Below are 22,657 nucleotides of genomic sequence, written 5' to 3'. Positions count from 1 at the left end.
GAGAATCGGTCGGAGGAGGTCTTTTTGGGTTTTTTTTGGTGGCTGGAAGCTTTATGTTCGCAAGAAGTATTAATTGAGGTAACAAAAAATGGAATTTTTTGGGAAGGAGCGATCGTAGAATTATTTTGTAGCTTCATCATTTTCTTAGAATTACTTTTCGGGGAGTCAACCTTGCTGGAAATCCTCACGTAGATGTATTAAAAGTCATTTCTTTTTACTTCGGTAGAGACACATCTTTTCTCACGAATTTATCCAGGCCATTGACACATTTAACCCGGTAAAATCCAATATTCTTTGTGAACTAAAAAGTACAATTTTTTGTAACACTATTTCCACAGCCCACGATGGGTCGTGTGGATTCCAGAATTGTGATTCGAAACTCGTTCACGTGGGTAGATACACGTCGAACTCGAGTAGAACAATCACGTCGAGTGGTGTGTACCTGAAAGCATAAACGCGATGTAAATTGAAATCGTTGACAACGTTGCCCACGGTGGCTAGACATTTTCGTAACGATGCTTGTTACACGTCACGCAATGGGAGGACTATTGTTCCCGCGACAACGCCAGAATGAACTTATCTCCGATGCCAAACGATTTTTACGAATGACTACATCTACGGGCAAAAATACGCACAAAATACGACCCTCTGTAACGGCAACCATTTCACCGCGAGAGTTGGAAAAAAAGTTTACAGTATACCTATATGCGGGAGCCGTTTGTCGAGAAAATTGGAATTTCATTCCCCGGGAGCAACAATGGTAATCCAGGATGAAAGGATTCGTTCAAACAACGGTCTGTAACGATGTTGAAGGAAGAAAAATTCTACAGAGACTCGTAGAACACGATTTCTGTGACGTGTCTGACCACTGCTTGTTTTTTCTACTTGCTCTGATAATGTGTGACGTTACGATATTATTTGTGTCCTATGAATCTTACTGTATTCTAACAATTTACACCTGAATTATTGTGATATTAATAGAATGGCATAACACGTTTATAAATATTTGCGAAAGTAGAAACAGTCAGTGATGATCAGACATGTTGAAAAACCTCTAGTCACCTGCACCTCACTCGACACGAATCTTCGATATGAATTTTTCGATTCTGTATATTTATAATACACAAAATTACAAGGAACCAGTCTATTCTCACAATTCTAATTCCGCTGTTCTCCCCTCTGCACAGAAACGTCGAGCAATATTTTCAGCCGATGGAACGGTGCCGATCTAACAGCGGAACGCGTTCGTCGCTTCCACTTTACAAGGGCCTTAATTGCGCCCGCTGCAAACATTTGCATTTCAAGTGGCTTTTGCTTGCCGGCATAATGTTTGACACAGCTGCAGCAACCGGGGATGTGCTAGGTGGATGGAGAACCGGCCCGTAAGTACTACGAGAGGCCACTTTGTATGCCGTCCCGTATAACCAAGCCATAGGCACAACGCGTGCACACGCTGCGAGCCATCGAGCCCCCGCGTGGCGTTTCAACAGCGAAAAAATTTTGTTTTGTCCCCCTCTGTTCCTGAGCGGAAACGAGATCGACTTCTCGAACCGAGTACCTTCGATCTGAAATGTTTTCAATTTCCATAGAATCGTTCTAGATCCACTAGTTAGTCCGAGGGCGCTGAGGATCGCGAATAATTTCAGATCTTTGGAGAAGGTTCAAGCTTCTCGTGAGTTCCGTCGCCGTAAAGTGCCATCGAAACGGCATTCTATTCCGTTGCCAGCTTACACGAGACCGTATACCCAGACATACAGACATAATTCATCCGGAGGATCCTGTGAAATGAAACGATGCTCGACGAAGTCCACCAGTCCAACCGTGAACTACGATTGAAGTTACGAAACTGTGGTGTCTTCGGTTGTTATCAGTTGCTCGGTTCCCCGTGTCCTACGGTTGGCAACGTTCCAGTATTTTGTAATGTCGAAACAAGCCTCTAGCGCGTCAAAGGCACCGCGAACGTCGCGTAGGACCAATGAAATTGAAACGTCCCACAGATCTAGACTGAACACTGCGGGATAATAGTTGAAGAGGAACGGTGTTATCAGCTGGACCATTCCGTAATTTGTCCACATAATACAGTAAATCATCGATGAGTGTTCATTCAGTACATTCAACGATAGAACACGTCGGACTTGCTTTGATCCACTAACGTATAAATCACGACGAATAACATTATCCACGGAATCGAAAAGTTTCATCAACGTTTAGTCCCGTATCGATTGTTCCCAAGTTTCTATCGTATTCCCCTTGAGAGCGCTTTAATATTCTATGGGTCTACATCGTATTATCCGATTTGTTACGCAACGAAGGGGAAATAGAAAGCGGGAAATGCTTTTCCGTGGATGCTGTGACGCGATCAATCGGTCTGCGACGTTGTACGAGAACGGTAGAGCAGGTATAGCTGCACAACAGCTTTCAAAAAATTTATTCCGTACCACACACGCTGGAAAAGGTTTTACGTGCGGCGAGCTTTCACGAGCAATTTCCTGAGGGGTGGGGTGGGGGCGAAATAACTGCGTGTATCCCGTAGGTGGAGAGCACTAACGTCGTTTTAACGACGCGACGGCGACGTCGAGAGATGAACACGGAGAACAAGATTTCACTAAAATAGACGTGGATCCCCGTTGAAAAATCAGAGCTCGATTCGGTATTCTGGGATGGAAATTTTGGGACCAATCAGGAGCACGAACGAGCCATTATTTCCTAAGCAGTTTCGAATATTTTCAATTAAGACACTTCTTCGTAAATAATAATGAGCTATAATCCATTTGTAGAGAGCAACATTAAATTTAAGTACGAAATACATTAACAACATGAGTAGAATTTGTAATGTAAGTCATGAAAACAATGTAAACTTTGTTTTATTTTCACAGCTAATGGAGTTCAATTTGCACGGTTTTCGGTGGATTAATTCATGGTGCTTCGTAACAACTTTTACTAACCATTTCGAGAATTTCATACAACTATACTATTTAGCTGGAATATCACGTAAAACGGGGGCTACGCCCGGATGAAATCGGAAATTCCGAAGGTTTTATCAAAACATGTTCCATACAGGTGCCAAAGTTTGTCCCCGTTGCGCACGAAGCAAGCTTGACGAAAATCCTCCAACCGGAGAAACGAAAGACACGTCGATATGACAGATACAGAACAAGGAAAATTAAATGAAACCTCGGAAGCCAACAGGGAAACAAAAGCCTTCGCTGCTGTCAGGCCGATACGATTTCTGTATATCGACTTCTTGTCATCTGAGAGTCGGGGTTTCGCAATAAACGAAAGAAAAATTTCACTCCGAAGAAGAATGTGTTCATGAAAGAACGGAACATTAGGAAGAGAACAGAAATCGAAATGGACTATTGGGTTAAATCCGCCACGAAAAACGGTTTTCTCTCGGCGTATCGGTGCGGAGTACTGAGACGATTGAACACGAATCTCCACTGTTTGTCAAGGCCAACGAAGCGTGTTCATTCGATCTTCACGCAACCGATCGGGCCCCCGTCTTCGACGGATATTGATTTCTCGCCAATCAGGGGCTTAAGCACGCCAGGAGGCGAACGGACAAGGAGAGACCACGTTGGCGAGATTCAGGTGAAACAAAGAAACGAGATATCCTCTTCTCGCTAGCCAGATCAGAATTCACCGGCTCGTGTAATTCCGGTGGAAAATCAGAACGTACTCACTTGGAAAAAATCCACCTGCCTTTTTACCCGTTTCCGAAACTTTTCGTATCTCTGACTAACGCGTCCACGCTCGTCTTTTTACGTCGAGTAATTTCGACGTTCGAAGCTGCACTCTTTTCTTCTCGAAAGCAGCCTGTGAAATAAGAGCGACCTGGCAACCAACCACGGGAAGTTACCTAGAGTCAATTTTGTTTCTCTTTTTAATGAAATCGTATATTCTTTAACACACTACTTGATGCTACCCGTTAATGCTTAGATAAAGTACTAAGTCACTTATGGCGAATTTTGTAATGTTTATGTCACCGATATTTGAGTGACTTGGCAGTCAAAGTGCTAAATATTTATCTCGCACGAATGCAACACAATCTGATACATTGTCTGACTACTGTCTGCTGATTCTACTTAATGAAGCTTGTACTATTATACACTGTGCGGTAGAATTATAAAATCACTCTAAATATTCAGTTGATTTTCGGATAATTTCTAAAAGGACCTTCCGTCTAATGATCGTTTTCTGTGGAAAACCGAAAAGGTTCCGCGAGGGTTACGTAGAACCGACGTTTCATCTGTTGCACGCGAAGGATTAATTTCAGGTGCCGACGAGGTCTTGTTTGCAATTTCTTGCCCCGCGGGTATTAGTTCGACGAAATCTCCGGGTCTGAAATTTCGCTCCGGCTCGATTCGCGTGCATACACACCGTATATATGTATGTGCATGACACACGCGAGCATCGTAACCCTGGGGAGGCTGAACTTCCGTCGGTTTCTTGCCTAGAAGGCAATGCCAGTACCAGCGAGATGATCAATGGCGGAAAAGCTCGCGTTCATGATTAATTGGACAGCACTCAGACCCATTAATTTTACTTCTATCGGTTTTTTCTTTTCGTCGCCTTATCCACTCGGGGAAAAAGGTTTGATCGTTGTAGTACCAGCTCTAAATATTTATTCGGAGACTTTGTTAACCGGACAATGGGATTATATATCTATCATTAGAGATACAGAGTACCGTAAATCATGGATGAGTGTTAGAAGACTCCCCGGTACTGGCAACGAGAGGTCCCAACGTGTAACGCTAACTTTTAGTGAGGTTTAGCATAGTGATAGAGCTTAGAATTCTGAAGCCAATGATATTTGTTTCAGCTGTATATGGCCATTAGTTTATGGAATATTTAATGTTCAATGCTGGAGAGCCTTCGAACACTCAACGATCATCTACTGTATTTCGTTTGCTATTCCATTCGTCCCTCGTTTCGACTTGAATTATCTTACAGGAAGAGTCCTATGAAGTATTCCAGTGTCAACGAAATTTAGTTTTAAAATTAATCAAGAAATTTATCAATGAGATACCGTAGAAATTTTTGTAGAAACCCTTTCTTTGTTCTAAATTATAAATACTTGCGTGGAGTGAAAAGACTCGAATTTCACGTATGAAAATCCAATTACTCTGTTAAGGTCCATCTAAGCGACACTGTCGGTCAACCCTTCGAGGGTTGTATCCCCGAACTTTCCGAATTAATCCGAGTGAACTACGGAAACGAGTCTGTTTCTGCTTAGGCGAACTTGAAATGCCTCGTCCAGCCTGATATCTGACCCCGAGGCTTTCGTGGATTTCGACGACAAGCACTTCAGTCGCGTCTACTCTCCCTCTCTCTCTCTCTCTTCGTCTATCCTCTCTCCTCTCCGGTTAGTTTTCTCCACCACGGCTCACTACAAGGTTACGTCCCGTGAGAAGTGACGGTGGATCGGGCCTCGTTGAAACTTTCCGAGAAATCGGTGAGCTGAAATTAATTAGCGGCGGAGACAACGATCGCTGCCAACTCCCGGTCGCTTTCACTGGCGACAGGCAATCAAAGTTTATTCAAAAGTTCCGCGGAGTCGGGTCTCTCTTGGTGTACCTGCCAGACATTTTAAGGGGACAATTGTTGCTGATCGTATCGGAAACGGTTCGATTTACATGTAATCGAAATGCTTTCATAAATGTCTTCAGATACAAATATTATCAATAACCATCAAACTTTCTTCGCCCCAGAGTTTAAAATTTAGTCTACATTCAACATTCGTAGTTCCCCAGAACGTACATTCAGAGTAAAATTGTTCCTACTACTAATTAAATTTCGTTCAAACTCTTTAAGATCACCGGCACAACAACCTCCACGGTAGAAAATCGAGCTTCTTTAACAATAGACCCGAACTCGAGTATTCTTGATTTTCTCGGAGCATGTACGGAATTAATAAAGTATAGATTTCGAAAGTTCAGACCCCGGTTCCAGGTGGAAAAAGGCGAGGCTCACCTTGACCCAGAATTCGTTTTTAAGCTTCCCCGGGGATTATTCAATCACCACCGCCCTCCACTTCTTCTGGTCTTTTTCCCCCTCGCGCTCCGTCTCTCGTTCCCACAGCGAGCCCGTGTTGTCCCGCGGGTGCTCAGGCTGCTTCCTGCAAAAGAACAGAACAACTCCTATCAATCTCCGCGGGGCGTAAACGAGAATTCGCGTTTTAAGGTTAAGTGGTTCCCAGAGAGGGATGGGAGGAGCGAGCCGCGTGCCAATGGCTCGCTAAACGCTGCCTTATCCTCAACGGCTCTCTCTCCCTTCCCCAACCCCCCTTTGTTCTCTCGTGAAAACGGCACACGCTACGAACAATACCGTTCGCCGGTTCTTTCGCCCATTCACTCGCCAACTAATTAACCGCTTGTTAAAGCGTCCGGCACAACCGGGCCTGCTCCATGGAAAACGATTTTTATCTGGTACCACCGCAACTGGCTCCACGATTTCTTTGTGGCCGACAATGCTTCCGTTGAAGACCCTTTGTACCACGTAATAAACAAATCTGAGATAATTATGGACGAACCTTCATGGAGATTCACCTCGAGATGGCCTTCTTAGATTTTTATACGCTTTATTATATTTGGTTAAAATGAGTGAATACTATGAATCAAAGTTTTCTTAAAGGGGACTACATATTTTTATTAGCGTGGCGTAATAGTTGAGATTAAGACCAATCCAATGACCTTTAATTTTCGTTAAAGTAAATTCAGAATTAGGATCATTAAACACTTCAGATAACCAGATCTTACTCTTCACCATTAATTGTATAACAGTGATTTAAGATCCTATGATCTATCAGACGACAAAATGACTGCATACAGGAGGATAGAGACATGTTTCACGACGGACTCGACGAAAGGGGCAGATTTCCCTCGAATATTTTCGAGGAATCGCATATTTTGACAGTAATTGAAACGTATTTTCTCAGTTACCGAGCGAAAATACGGGTGAATTCCGATTTTTTTCCCCTCGACAGCCAGCTGGTCCGATAATGCCACGGTATCTCAACGGTAACGGATGCGGAACTTTTCACCGCGCGGCGAACTTTCCTCGCGATTTTTCCGTTCCCTCCATCGCCTCATCGCTTCCCCGCGAATTTATGCGAGATACGCGGAACTTTTTCGCTGACGCCGGAAAGCCTCCGGTTCCCTTTCGAAATTGCGGGGACGATTTTATTAAAAATGAAAGACGACAGGCGAAAAGAAGATTAATAATCGTATTACCGGCGGCGACACGTTATTCGTCCTTTCCACTTTATTAATAAAGAGAAGATATAAATTTAACGGGTGGAGTGCATTGTGTGGGGAAAGCTGTATTACACAACGATTTAAGCCGCAGTAAGGGTACCGGGAATGCGTTTGAAGTCAACCCAAAACTTCGGAGAGAGCGAACGTTGTACATCTTAAGGTAATCCGGCACATTTCTCTCTCCTTAATCCTTTATCTGGAAAACGTACCGAGCAGACTGCAGTAACCCCGCGATCTACGGGACTACGTTACAAGTGTAATTGAATCTATTAAATTGAATTCGCCAGTGAACGTCCACAGACAGAACATTCTCATTACTTTCTGGACACACCACGTATGATTAACTGGATTACTAGATCGTTCCGTAAATTTGTTTCGACGTGTAAGATAATAATAATCTCGCCGTAAGGTAATGTCTAATGCTTTGTAGATAGTAAGCTTACATTCAGTAAATCCCAATGGTGTCCCCATAGTCACGTTTTCGGTTAAAACTTGTATCAGATACCATATATATTGTAAGACCATGATATATCCTTGATCTTAACATTACCTTGAACTTGTACATTCACGATAATATTTATCCACCCATCGAATAATTTTGTAAGATGACAATAAATTACTGTCCCCGTGTGTCAATGATACCGTCACGAAAAAGACTCTGGAGACCTTTGAAAAACCCTCCCCATTCGCCGCACTCTTAATCAGGTCTCGTAATCTCAAGCTCCCAACGAAAGCTCTTCATACCACCTCAACGGCATTACTAGTCCCCCACTACCATCCCTTCATCGTATCCTTCTTTCCCTGTTCTTTCAAGCTCCCTTCAAATCGGCCCTCGCGCGCCTCTCGCCGCGGGGCGAACGTAAAACGGATCAAAGCAGGTGGAGGGAGAGAGGTCTCTCGCGAGATAAATTCCGTTCTGTTCTTTCAAGCTCCCTTCAAATCGGCCCTCGCGCGCCTCTCGCCGCGGGGCGAACGTGAAACGGATCAAAGCAGGTGGAGGGAGAGAGGTCTCTCGCGAGATAAATTCCGCTCCCCGGGAAGTCATAATAAAGCAGCTCATTCTGCACCGACACTTTTCCCGTTCGCCATTTTCCCACCGTATTTCCATTCGCCCTGTGCTCTCCTCTCTACGTTCATGTATCCCGTCAGTCCTCGACCCTGTCGCTGCTTCTTCTTCTTCCTACCCAGAGACCTCCATTTCGGCCCTTTTACAGGCAAGCTCGCTTCAAATTGCCCTTGGAAATCTCATTTCCACCCTGCTCTCTGTCTCTAATTCAACCTTTCTTTCCATGAACGCGTTGCCGAAAGAACGAGAGGAAAAAAATATAATATAAAGAGAGGAATTACAATTCGTCGTTCAGACGCGTATATCACGCAAGGCCCGATGTCGCGCGCCCGATAGGCGAAAAACGAGAGTGTTAAGGGCCCTCTAAAGGATAGAGAAGGAGAAAAAAGTGAGGGAGAATCAAGATGAATGTCAGACCGACGGAAATATGCAGATGAAAGGGGACCGAATGGAATGCGGAGTCTCACACGCTTCTAGAGTCCTCTTTTTCTGCCAGTTTCTTCGAGATCATCCCCTCACCCCATTCAGATAAGCGCGAACGCTTCGTAAAAATCCACTTTGTCGGGAGGCTGACGTGTTCAAGAGAAAGCGATCGCGGAACGTTCCCTATCCCTTTCACAGGGGTGAATAAACGCCACTGGAGGGGGAGGGGGAACGGAGTTAATGGAAAGTGTGGACACGATTTTATCTTGGAACGCCTTTGTGTTCTTCCTCCGTACCTTTATCGTAGCCCCCTGGTTTCAGGCGTGAATTAGTACTTTGCTTATCACAGTGAGATAGTCACGGTTTGATAATGGAGACTGTTCGTTTTATGTTGTCTAAAAGGTAAGGAAATTAATCGATTAAGAATACTCGTTTGGGACACGTAGCGTATTTACGATAGGTGTTCTCAGTTGTGAATCTACGCTGCTTTCGAAATCTCCTTCGCTTTCCAACCCAGCCGGTCAGACGATTTTCGACGCCCTACTTATACAATCCACCATCGCGACCCACCCCACATCTCGTTTCTCGCGATCTGGCGCTTTGAACGGCACAGAATGCCCGGAGAAAGGGTTAGTTTGCATATTTTCCAGCAGCGAAAGGCAGCGGGCGACTGTAATCGCGTTTAATTAACGGCGACCTCGTTGCCCGAGAAATTCGAGAGTTTCGAGGCAGGAAGGGTTGAAATCGTTTTCGTTTGTATTCTGTCGCGACAGGAGTGGTCAGGATATCTTTTCTGACTCGCTGAGTGTCCGCTGTTATCTACCTTCTTCACTGGAAAGCTACCAGTAGTTCGAGCACGCTTTTTCCCCCCGCTCGGTGGGCTTCGAGAATAACTCGCGACAAGATTCAACTTCGACGATGCTGAACTTCCCCCACTGGGAAGTTTGTTCATCCCAGTCGTTTCATGCCTGATATATTCATTCCCGCGTCAATAACAAAACAATGGGAGGGGGAAAGTGTTTTCTGAACCAACGTCACGAGAATTTCTGGAAAATTGAGAAACACTTCCGCCCGTCTTCTATACTCGACTGAAAAGTGAATCGCGGTCGCTCGTGGTTCGTATCACAATCGAACTTCCACGGTTGCCCATTGATTCGCGTTACTTTCGAGACCGCCGCGCGAAACTTCGTCGCTTCAATCCCTAAGTTTCGAGGATATTCCAATCAATTTCCCCACCGAACGCGAAATTGCTAAACGGCGAACTTTCACTGGTTGGAAAGTTTCCACCGCGAACAGCCAACCCTGCCCAGCGCGCGCGCGCACTCGCGGATTCGGTTGGAAGTTTACAGTAAAATTAAACTCATCGGGAATTAATTTTAATTTCCGGGATTTATCGATCCTGTTGTTCTGTAACCCATATACCATATTTTGACAGTGTCGGGGAACTTGTTCAAGGTTGTACAGACAACAGAAGAATCTATAGGATGATTTCGAGATGAAATATTTCCTCACACCTTTTATTTTATTAATGTCCCACTATTTATAAAACAGACTGTACTTTAATAGGATTTTAACTGCTCTTTTTTCTCGTATGATTCTCAAACTTTTATTTCTTCTTTAATTATAATCCCGTTTCGTTTACATATACTCCACATTACGAAGAGCTGGAGGGGGAATACAAAAAGTAAGTTAAAAATGGACACTTTGTACCAAGCCACCGAGATACTTTTTTTCACCTCTATACAGGGTGATTCGTAATTTCATGGTACAAATGATGTCAGGGAGATTCTATGATTCGAAATAACATGAAAATCAAGCATAACGAAAATGCATTTCAATTATAATTATCGAATAAATTAATCGAGAAATAATTTTTTGCCAGTGCGGTCAATGTTCGCGCACCTGTCCGCGCACCTGTACGCGCAAGCTTGCGACCACCGCGAGCCCATAAATACGAGCGCGCAACGAAGAAACCTCAGTTCCTTCGCGTCCGCGGACCTCGTCGAGGTCTTCCCACGTCTGCTGACCACTGGTGGACACTGGTCAGGGGGATTCAAGGGGTCCTCTCTATTATCAGAACCCGACTAACAGGTTTTTTTTTTACCACTATAACTTGGTGACCTAATTAGCTAATTTTAATTTATTTTAATTAATTATGTTTTATTATGATTTCCATTAAATAATTATTACGTTTGAGTATGATTTATTTTAATTAACTCTGTTTTATGTTGATTTATTTTAATGCAATGTAATTTTTGCAATTTGATACTTCTTAATTAAATTCATCGTCATCATTATTTAATTATGTTAGTTATAAGATATTGTGAAATAATTGTAATGTACACCGAGCAGTTATTACTTTATCTTATTTTTAGACCGGCCGTGTTGAAGGTCCCGAACGATCGGTTCCACGAACCAGCGAATCTGTTCGAGGGGGTGGTGAGCACGGACTGTAGGGCGGTGTCTGTGCGTCTTCGTCGCTATAAATGAAAACATGCTACTTTTCCAGACCACAATCGAAACGTGCTCCTTTTCGAGGACAGAAAGTCCGAATTTCTAGTCTTCATGTTGCTGTAACTGTGTCTATGGTGATTTTCACTTAATTGTTATGTATGCACTGAGTTTATACCCGTATAGTAACTAAAGAAAAATTTCCCAGCCTCCTTGTTGTCCCAAATAAAAGAATACCACAAAAAAATGTTTTCATCAAAATAAAAGAAGTCAAGTCTGAAGAGGCTAATTACGAACACTTCGTAGAATAGAGAACACTTCAAGAGTAACTAACGAAACTACACGAATATGAATGGAACATCAATTTCTACCTTCAATTATATTATTGCCCCAAAATTACAGGTACTGTGAAGTGTGAGTAATTGTAAATGATGTTTAATCAACACAAAGGAAAACTGTCTCACTGACAATGCATCGAGTGTGAATAATTATGTCTATTTAGATTGTCGCTCGTTTCCCATGGGAGGATATATCGCGCGAGGCTCCACAGTCGTACATACAATGATGTGCATCGTCGAGCCGTGTAAATGATACATTAATATCCTCTGCAGGCCGAGAGAGAGACAGAGAGAGAGAGAGAGAGAGAGAGAGAGAGCGCGCCCCTGGCCCCGTGCGTTCTCCACATTACAATATTGCACGATCGTTCGCCGTTGGTTTCTCGTGAAAATTAAATCTGGGCGTGCGCTTAATTATGTTTGACCCGGCTAATTCGTATCCCGTCCCAGAATCGAAGTCCTACCCCCCACACCCGATATGTATATTCCCGGGCTGTCTCTTAATTAATAAACTCACGCCACTTCTCCGAAGTCGATGCACACGTCGACTAATTAATTAATGTAAACGCCAACGGTGGGGAATTCGACGATATTAATGAAACACGAATTTCTTTGGTACTCAAACAACACGCAGCGAATTCTATCTACGGTCGTAAGTTTACTAAAAAGAGTTCACTATTTACATATGTACACGTCAGAAAACACATCAATCTAAAAAGGTTTCAACTTCTCTATACTTTTCTTTTCCTATTGACTGAAAGTACATAAAAGGATTCACGGATCCACGATTAACTTCACCTCGAACAAATCCAAGTTCACTTCCCCTCGAATAACCAATCCCAAACGGTTCGGGGCGTGTTATCGTCCGCTTCCTGCGCGATTTTCTCTCGAATCTGTCTTCATTCCTTCGGCGAAGGGGGCGGGGAGGATGCAGCAAAAGCGTCAAGAAAATGATCGATGCGGCAACCGGTAGAAGCGTTGCCCCCGTGCAGAGGTTTCATCGGCGCGGCCACGAGCGGATGGGCATATCCGACGAAAGGAAACGGGGCACAATAAAAGCGGCGGCGCCCGAGTAGTAAACCTTTGACGATATTGAATCGAATGGCCAGAGCAAAAGGGAACCCCCAGCCGTAAAACCATCGGTAAGCTTGTCGACCTACAGTTCCCGACACGATACCGTAACGAGCGGCTTTTGTTACCCCGTTCGTGACTCGCCGAGCGTGAAACCGTGCTAAGTTTTATAAGGGTTTAAACGCGATTCCTGACCCCCTGCCCCATCTGGAGAGAGAGGATTCGTAATTGTCTTAATAGTTTAATCGAGTTCATTGCTATTCCCTGCTCAATTTCCTTTCCCCGTTCAAAAGTCTCTGTATGCAATATTCAAGTACTCGTTTCATTTGTCTAAAGTGTTTAGAATATTTTCTAGTTTCAAGAATGTTAAAGAACACGTGATATTTTCGAATCGATGCGATGAATAAGTATACGATACTGATAAAATACCATCGTGAGAGAATAACAGTCTACATATTCTAATAAATTGAAGCAAATAGCGGATGGTATGGTTTCGTTAATTGGAAACCAAAGGGAATTCATACCTGTCAGGTACCACCGTCGAAATTACTGTATCGAACGCGAGCAGGCGGTAGATCAGAGCCAGTGAAAGCAATCGACGTATCCACCTGACAACCTGAGGATGACTGATCGACGCAGTTACCACTACCCGTTTCTCTTCGTCCCGGTCATTGTTCGGTAAACTAATTAGATTCTCTTGAGATTGATCTCGAGGCTTGCGTACCTGCCCTCTATCGGATGCGTTGATTATTATTGTCTATCGGAATAACCAGAACAGACTCATGCGAGTGTCTTGAGTTACTTCACTCCCTAGTCTCCTGTTTCAACTACGGAGCGATAAGACGAAGTCTGGTTTTAATCGATATTGATCCGCGAAGTTTCGATGAATTTCAAGACCAGTTAAGCGAACATTTTCTGACATCCTCAAACATTTTAGTCCATTTTGTTAGGTCACTCGTATCGCTATCTAAGAAAGATAGATTCCTCTAAAGAAAGAAGGTATAATAGAGTTTCTGCGTTCATTCGAATCATAAACTTTAGAACTACATCGCAGTCACTACGAAATTAAAGGAAGAAACGAGGACGTTCTCAAGGCTGTCTCTATGAATTGTGTATAGTAAGGGCGCGATAAAGAACGATCACGAGGGCCATTTCCACGCGAAATAACCTTGGATCGCGCAATAAACCCGATTTCACCTCTACCCTAGCCACCATTGAGACTTTAATGAATCGCTGGGAGCGGTAGTTTCTATCCCTTTAATCCTGCCAGGAATCCTCACTGACATTTCCGCGATATGACTTTGTGTTCACGATTCTGTTTCAAGGATACGTTTCCTCCAAAATGGATCTACCCTGTTGGAATTATAAACTTATCCAATTTGTGAGACAAATCGGTCACTGGCAATTGCGTTGTCGTTTCAATCCCTCTGACAACTTGTACCAATTGTGTAATAAACTAAATAATAGTATTGCATAAAGAACAAAGTTAATCATTCTAACGACAAAAAAATCGTAATACCTTCATCTGAAAGAAATCAATTTTACCAACTGATATAAGTACCTCAAAAGGCGAAGGTTTCATATCTCCTTTAATTTGAAAAATCGTTAATCGATAAAAATCTGAATTTGTTATCAGGACTGTTTCCTCAATGATTCTCAGACTTAATATTTTTATTTCCAACCGAATCGATACTTTCGTCCATTTCAAAGGAGATTATCGGTTTTCCGAAACCACAGATCTCGACACGATGGTTTCAACCCGCAGCAAGCGAACAAGACGAAATCCTCGGCATCTGTGCCCATATTTTTTTCACACACAGCTTCCCTCGACGATCATGAAACAAAAAGAAGAATGAGACGAGCTAATCGATAAAGATTAATCGACCGGAAGCCGGTGTGCTGCACAAGTGCCGCCCAGTGAAGACACAATCGACGTCGTCGCTTTTACCACGGTTCGACGAGGAAAAGTTGCCCGACGTTTCGAACGATAAAAGCTTCCGGCTGAACGACGGAGAGGGACACTTCGCCCGTGTCTTTCAACACTTCCGCCACATATGTCCGACAACTTTGCACTCAGTTTCGCGCTTTACCCCGCTCGTCGTTCCATTTCACGCGCCTCTTAAACTTCGCCCGCGCGTTAACCGCTCGAACAAGGTCGCCGTCTACCCTCGCGCGAGTGTCATTTCGATCGATTCCTTCTCGCTCCACCACCACGAAACATTGATCCCTCACGAATTTCGCGCTGCGACCTTTATTTCGATCGTGTGACACGCACGAGACGTTATTTTTACGCAACCAGACGTTTCTCTCGAACATCGATCAATCTTCACGTTCACAAAGTTTCTTTACTTTGAATATAATATTTCTGATATATTTGTCCTTAACCACTTTGTATTTTTTGTCTCATGGAATTCAACGAAAGTCAACTGCTTTGAGTCTTGAGCCATAGAATCGGTCGGTTCTTCAAGTATTCCAATTGCATTGTACATTATACCTTCTCTACCATCTAAATCAACGACTGTAATCATCCTATAAGTATTATTCGCGAAAACACGGAACGTTACGAAACAATCGTGTGCAAAGAAGCTTCCACATTTCAAAGTACCATCCATTACTTCCAACTTTCAACAGCAGTGCACACGCTATTTACGTCAAAGCGAGCCTCCGGCTTCCCCGGATGGCCAAACACTTCAGGCCAGTGTGAATAAAATTAAATCGCTATAATTGAGTCGTCGAATAAAGTAGCGATTGCTGTGTGCTTCGAAGCTACTCCAGAATAAACCTTCTCACCGATTCACGTTCCTCTCTACTGTGTTATTCCCGCGAGTGGGAAACGCGCAAACAGGCATCGGTGAGCGTTACGATAATATTTACTCGGAAAATCATCCCACGCCGTGTGAACGGAAAAAAACGGGGCAGAGAAATAAAAATCGGTGGCTACGACACGACGGAAGGAACCCAGGCCGTTTAACACGGAAGTGAAATCGTGCTCGTCCAGCTAGAGCAACGGCGAGTCGTTAATAATTCCTCTCTGTGTCTGCGGACCGGTTGCTCGCGGCGTGACATGCGAAAGCCTGCTCCCTCACCCTCGGCGAGGGCCCAATTAATTATGGCGATTAATCATTTTATCTCTCGCTCCGGACCGTACGACTCGCGATCGCGTAGTTCTACCATACAGCCGCCAAAATAAATGAACCGCTAATTGATTCCTAATGCGTGCCAGCTCTAACTCGCCTATCCTCGATTCACTCCGGTTCTGTTTCCTTCTCTCTTCCCGTTGATATCACACGATCGTTTGATCGTCGATTCTGCGTGCTACTAGCCGATCAAACGAATGATTTTGCTAGTGTCGATCCTGTTCTTCATTCATTCATTGAGGTCTCTAACCGATCGAATGCTAAATACTTCTCGCGGCAGTTTCATTAATGATAAGCAAACGGATTCTCATAACTGAGACTCCTGATTTTGAGGTTGCTCGGGGGGCTTTGAGGCTGTTTGCCTTATTGGGTGATCGATGTTTAGGGTGTTCTGTGCAGGGTGAATTTTATTGAGTCAAAACGACAAAAATTTTATGTAACTTCTACGATGAAGGTATAGGAGGATGTTGTAGGGGAAATACAGAATAAAACTAGAATGTAAATTGGAAATGATAAATCGGCGAAACGCGAAGAACTATCAAATAACCCAATGGGCCAGCCTGATTGATTATTAATGCATTTTTCGCGTATCAGCGACACTTTTATATGGATTGTACCTACTGTGTAATATTCCTAGAGATATTCTCAAATGGGATATTACTTTCTATGCAGCCCAAGGGAAAAAAAAAGAAACGGGTCGTGCGGGGTCCGTTCAGAATACATTACGTCCGTCCCATCAATCTTTCTCGCTTATATCGTGGGGTGTACGTACCGTCGAACGAGCTTATTCATAGATCGCATTTACGACGAGATCGATTTCCCTTAAATGCGAGCGTTGAGTTGGGGCGGCAAGGGTTGAAAGGAATCGACGTCCACTGTAAAAGGAAAAGGACGAGGATGTACCGGAATTTATTCACGGTAAATCGGGGGGGTCGTACACGTTAAACGAGAGATCGAGTTCACGGTCGATCAAATTACAAGCTGGCTGCCGTAAAGCGGTAGCAATTTTTATCAAATTTAACGCGGCCAGGGAGGAAAAAAGAGCCTCACTGGACGGAGTGAAAACGAAGATGAAGGAAGTGGAGAGCGTAAAACGATACCTCGATAACAAGCAGAGTTTAGAGTGAAAGTAGGGCTATCATGATTTCGTAGAATTTTATGGGGAAACGTTGCTGTATCGCGATTTAATATAATTCGTAACAATTACAGCGTAGTATTTCATGAGAAATTATTATTTAGTTAAAGAAACTGCTTCCATCAGACTTCCTCTTAAGATCTAAATTGGTTCGATTATCTCATAGATACTCAGGATCCATTTAGGAGAGCAGCACTACACGGACTTGAGCATGGAAACTTGCGAAAGGACGGTTAACATCGACTCTGAAGAAGACGGTCTCGTTGGAGTTGGTCTTTGAACCAGTTAAGCTCGGTGAATTTCGGTATTGGACCATCTGAACTGACTTGAACGCGAATTTCTCTATTAATCAAGCCTTGATTACTATGTGTCTACATCTCCAACTTATTATGGAAAATAATTAATATAATATATTCTACAAAAATGCACGTACAAGTGTTTCTTTTTTATTTGTTTTTCCTTCAACTAACTTCCACCGAATTGCTCTCCTTCGTTTATATTACGCTTCCTCAAATATTTCCGTAAATTTTGTCCTGACAAATATTTATCGAATTCTTTTTTATATTTTTCTCATGAAAAGCCAACGGCGTATAAACAGCGACAACGATATCGAACGCGAGGGGGCGTAAAACTTCGAGAAATAAAACCAGGAAAAAGTAAGTGAATGAGAAATCGATCCCAGCCTCTCGGCTCCACGGGAATGTGATCACCGAAATGGCTGGTAATAATTCCGTAATTACCATTAGGGAAGATCTCCCGATGGGGTTGGTTTCAGGATACTCGACAGAGGGATGATTTTGCATTTGCACTGCAAATCCCCCGGGGGAAAGGGTGGCGGCATAGCCCAGCAATATGGGCCCGAGAAACTGGCAGTAGAATAATACCCTCCCGTGTCAGACTACCTACTCAAACAGACCAGAGACTGACACATTTTCACCACGGTCTTCGTCGAGTATTGTTTTATCGCACTACTATTCGACTCTCCATAATTTCCCCTATGAATTCGTGAATTTCACTGCTCAATGAATTGATCCCGATCACAAAGATCTCTATTTTGAAAAAAAGAAAATCCTTGTACACATTCTAATGGTCGATGAATTAAATCGTGGTTGCCCAAAATTTTTAACGTTTCATATTACACGATCCGTACCTGAAATTTTGACCCGTTTAATCAATCCCAGACAATTGCAGCGGAAGTAAATGCAGTGTAAAAAGTAGGTATACCCTTTGAATGTATGAGATTCATTCGTATTTCTCTCAATGTAGAATCTAATATTTTCTATAAATGCACTACATTGAGATCTGGTAGAGACTAAGAAGCTGAAATGAATTCGCGTTATCGCAACGAAAGAGGAGGTGAACGCAGACCGTGAGGCAAGTAGTATAAAACTAGTTACGTCGCCTCCGTTCCCGTTTCTTTTTCGTTCCACGGTCGCCGGAACGAGAATTAATTATAATTCGCCCCCGGGACAGTTTGTACCAGCCGTGAAACGGTCCTGAATAAATTACGTACAAGTGACACGGGCGGGGCTAACAACGAGCACGGACGGCGTAGAAAAGACGGGAAACGCAAACACGGGACAGATCAATTTTCTTTCTCTCTATGTTTGCCCTCCTACGATGTTCTGCTAATTTCCTCCCTTTTTCCACCCTTTCTCATCCGTCGAGTGACACCGACGCAGGAAAGAGAGAGAAACTTGTCTACCTTCATTCGCTTCTCATCCCTCCACAGCGTTTTCCTTTGAATGCTCTGTTCCATCCACTTTTAGAGGGTCCGGTTGCTATTGCAACTTTTACTGCCCCATAAATACTTCTGCCATCGATGGTAATCGATTGACCGTCTCTCTCTTCTCTCTCTCTCTCCCTCTCCCTTTCCCAGGTTGCTACGGCATCGATCGACTTCAGTTTTCGATGATAAAATTGCAATCGCGAGATCCTCGTCGTACAGAAATATGAAGAAAATGTCCAAACATTTCCTGTCTTTTCTCGTTACATTTTTAACGTGAGCTTACACAGTTTTACAGCATCGTTGATTGTGATTACATAGAGCGCACCTGTGCAAAAAATATCGAGTATGCGTCAGACTAATGAACAGGGAACTTAGGAGGATTAATTGCGCGTTGTACATTCAGTGGAAGTAGTACAAGTCAATCATATGTCTGTCACAGTTGAATTTACAAATGGATTATGAATGTATGAACTGTAAGCACCTAATGGACGTAGTATATACCGAAACTGATGTCCAATGTGTTTGGAATTGTTTCACGAATGTCCTGTATTCACCGTAAGTAGAATAAGTCAATCATAATTCTGACATCGTGGAATCTAGGTTACATAGAAGTTTGTATGCAACAGATATCGATGTATCTAGTCTATAACCGAACAAATTTGGAACAGAAATGTTTATCGAATCTTTTAAAATCTATAATAACAAAAATTCACACATTCTAAACACAGCAAGACTGTGCAACATTGCAAACCAGTAAAGCTCATCCTAAAGAAACGTTCATCTAAAATCTAAGCTCGAAACCACTCTCAAAAGCTTCGATTAATCGCGAAGATACACAAATCTAAAATAAACTCACCCAGTTACTTCCACATTCGACAGAAATTTCCTGTATCAGTTTCAATAATGTTACACAAGCGACATTCATTCGTAGTTACCCTCTCAACGTTCCAGTCGATACTCGATACTTTTATGAGTATCAATAGATGCACCAGCTGCAACGATACATATGTCGGAGGTTGGTCCAAGTAAAGCGGCTAATTTAGACCAGCCCCGTATCATCGATCGCAAACGGGATCGCTTTCGACCAACAGCACACACGCTAGGAGCCGAGTGCCTCGGGAAATTCACCGCGGAGGAATATCTTTGCGCCGTTGATAAAATGCACTTTACCTAAGTGCATGCATATAAGTCTTCCGGCGCAAATTCGCTGGTAAATTGCGCGCTCCGTTGGCTGGCCCACCCCGATATTTATTGGCGAATTATGCGAATACCGGTGGCTCGATACGCGGAACGAACGGGTTTTCCCCGCCGGTCCCCATTCATATATCCCCTCCTCCACCCCAATCGTTGCACTCGACCGCTTTTGTCTGGCCACTTTCGATACACCATGCGAGAGACGGCGGAAGCTTTTAACCCGGGCACAAAAATTTTAACGTCCACCCTGGGATTCATTAATATTCCGCTGGTGGAAAAAGATGCGGCGGTTCGATTCTTCTCTTTCTGCTGGAAAAGATTAATTGGCCAATTTTCCTTTTGTTTCGCGTGAATGATAAAATATATTCAAAAACGGCGGAAAATGGATGATACGTGAATAGAATGTAAAAAGTTCACGATTTTAAATGTATTGTTCCACTTACAGTATCGAAACCAGCTGGTTTGAAAAGATATTTCAAAATGAATTATTGACAGAGGAATAGGAGATATTCTCTTCACTTTTCACGTATGATATACGACGGGTATTTCCACAGTTCTGGAAATTGTGTTATGAATTGTTTATTTAATTCATTTTAATAATAGTAATATTCTAATTTTATATTTCATAGATCTGGCTGTATTATTGTGGCGAACGTCATGAAATGACAAACAGTCGACTATGGAACACACTTTGAAAATGTATCTCGATCACGATACAACGTGAACCAGGTTGAAAAATCCTAGCAGCCCTCGTCCGACGAGAACATCCGTTAACGTGACGTCCCTGGCACAATATATATCCGGAGGAAGGGGTTGGAAAGGAATTTATGAGTCTTTACTCATACCGAACTCTCTTTTGAGGCAGGCTGATTCAGACGAGCAATTTATCCTCTGGTTCGAGAGAACACTTCGTGACCCGAAGCACGAGGAAACAGTAAAAATTACTGTCGCGAAACTTTAGGAGTTGCTGTAGGATCCAGGAAAAAAGGAATCGCCTCGCGTATTCCGTTTGTCCGTTTCGAGCTGTTCGAACGAACGGGGGAAACACGACACGCAAGAAAAAAAAGACATTCGTTCCCGGTGGCCGTAAAAATTGTAATATCGAGAGAAACGCACGGGAAAGAGGGGTGGACGATGTTATTTCCGCGAGTAAAATCCTTGCAGCACTCCATGCCGCGACATTAAAGCTACAAGTCCACCTAGAGGCAATTCTGAGTCGAATGGTGCCCTTAAAATCAATAGCACCGAGTCGCCGTTTCCTCTTTTCCGAGGGCATCGTAGAAAACAGCAGGAAATCTAAGGATTTCTGAAGATGAAATAACTCTGTGTGTTTTACTCTCAAACTTACGGTATAATATTCCTCTATAGGGTATCTTTACTGTAAATACGATAAATTTCTGTGGAACCGTGGACCGTGACTGAATCGACTAATTGAAAATTAACTTAAAAGAGAAAAATTAACTGAAAGGTTCGAGTACCTATTATTACTTAGAGACTGATACTCGAAGATATCCGTGGACAAAAATTGCAGTTTGGATGTTCCGCTGCATCTTTTGTGAAAATCGTCATCGATGTCCATTCTCGCTGGTAATCGATTACAGGGCTCTTGGAATTTATCTCGCGATTACTTTCAACGGCGGATGTACTCGAGAGGTGAAGCCATTAGGTGCCTCGCAGGCGAGAAGACGCCGGTAGGAAAGTTTCCTCTGACTCCGCTCGCGTAACGCTCCACGGAGCCGAAGTGGATCGTAAATGGGACGCGGGGGAGAATTGGATGCATTCAGAAACAACGATTCGTTGATGCAGTTTCCGCCAGTCGGCTGTTTTCGCGTTGATTGCACGGGGCGCCGAGCGATTTTACAGGGGCGGGGGCAAGGAGAGAACGGAAAGAGAAGATTCGTAGATTTTTAGGATATGTTTTCTTCGTTTGAATATCCGAGGATTTCAACATAAAGTTTGCCCTTCGCCCGTGGAAAATTCCTATCAGGAAACTCTTTTGTATTGCCCGCGGTTCGTTTTAAATTTAATACTTGAACCATTGATGTATTATATTTTTTTGTGGGTAAAAAAATTGTCGAAATTGAACGAAGCTTTTGTATTCTATAATTGGGAGATATACTGCTACGAGATTATTTGTAGGTAAACCACAAGGCTCCAAGAAAATACTATGCAAACAGAAAGTGATGGAATAACGTACAGGGAATTCATGATTATCTTATCACAGGCAGGCAGAAGAATGACGCGTGCCAAACGAATTTCTCCAATGTCCGGGAACAGTCGTCGAACAGTTTCGGATGGATCCGCGAATTGAAAGGGAACGCCTTTGTATATCGTGAAAAGTAATAGGCACGGAAGACGAAAGGGAACTCTCTCGCAGTCTTTACGCCCGTCGCTGGAAAAGAAACTCTGTCAGAAGTTCGCCAACGCACGAGCCGGAACAGTTGTTACGATTCTATGGCAACTTGGGTAACTTTTTCGACTTGTTCGTTTGACTCCTTCGTCGCTCGGGCTTTTCAATATTTCGTAACGACGACTTCTTCCACTGTTCAAAGACCACCGACAAATATTCGATCCGCGATCGACAGTCCAGCCTTGTTCCTAGCCGATCCACTTAAATTACAATTTGCATAAGACTTCAATTCCGATTTCTGCCAGAAAGAGAATTCCAAGTAATCGTTTCACGATGGACAGCCCTTAAACTCTGCTTCTCATTTCGTAGCCGGAAAGTCAATAGAGAAAGAGAGGATAAAGTACCGAACGGAGAAAAATGGGAACAGGGTTGAACTGGAAAAAAAAACGGAAAAGGAATCATGGAATCAGATGTAATTTCCTTGGATTCAAGTGAAGTTACTGTATCAGT

At 43.3% G+C, this 22,657-nt stretch overlaps 1 protein-coding gene across 2 annotated transcripts in view; it reads right to left on the bottom strand.

Moving 5' to 3' along the window:
- LOC107185450 overlaps positions 1 to 22,657 on the bottom strand; it is a 123,038-nt gene that overhangs the window by 61,428 nt on the left and 38,953 nt on the right. For both annotated transcript variants that reach the window (XM_015573129.1, XM_015573128.1), the window contains exon 2: positions 5,974 to 6,118. The gene's annotated coding sequence lies outside the window, so the exon portion shown is untranslated. The remainder of the gene's footprint in view (positions 1 to 5,973; positions 6,119 to 22,657) is intronic.

This window comes from Dufourea novaeangliae, unplaced genomic scaffold, assembly GCF_001272555.1.
Source record: "Dufourea novaeangliae isolate 0120121106 unplaced genomic scaffold, ASM127255v1 scaffold57, whole genome shotgun sequence".
Lineage (NCBI taxonomy): Eukaryota > Metazoa > Arthropoda > Insecta > Hymenoptera > Halictidae > Dufourea > Dufourea novaeangliae.
This window is presented reverse-complemented; position numbering and strand designations above follow the sequence as displayed.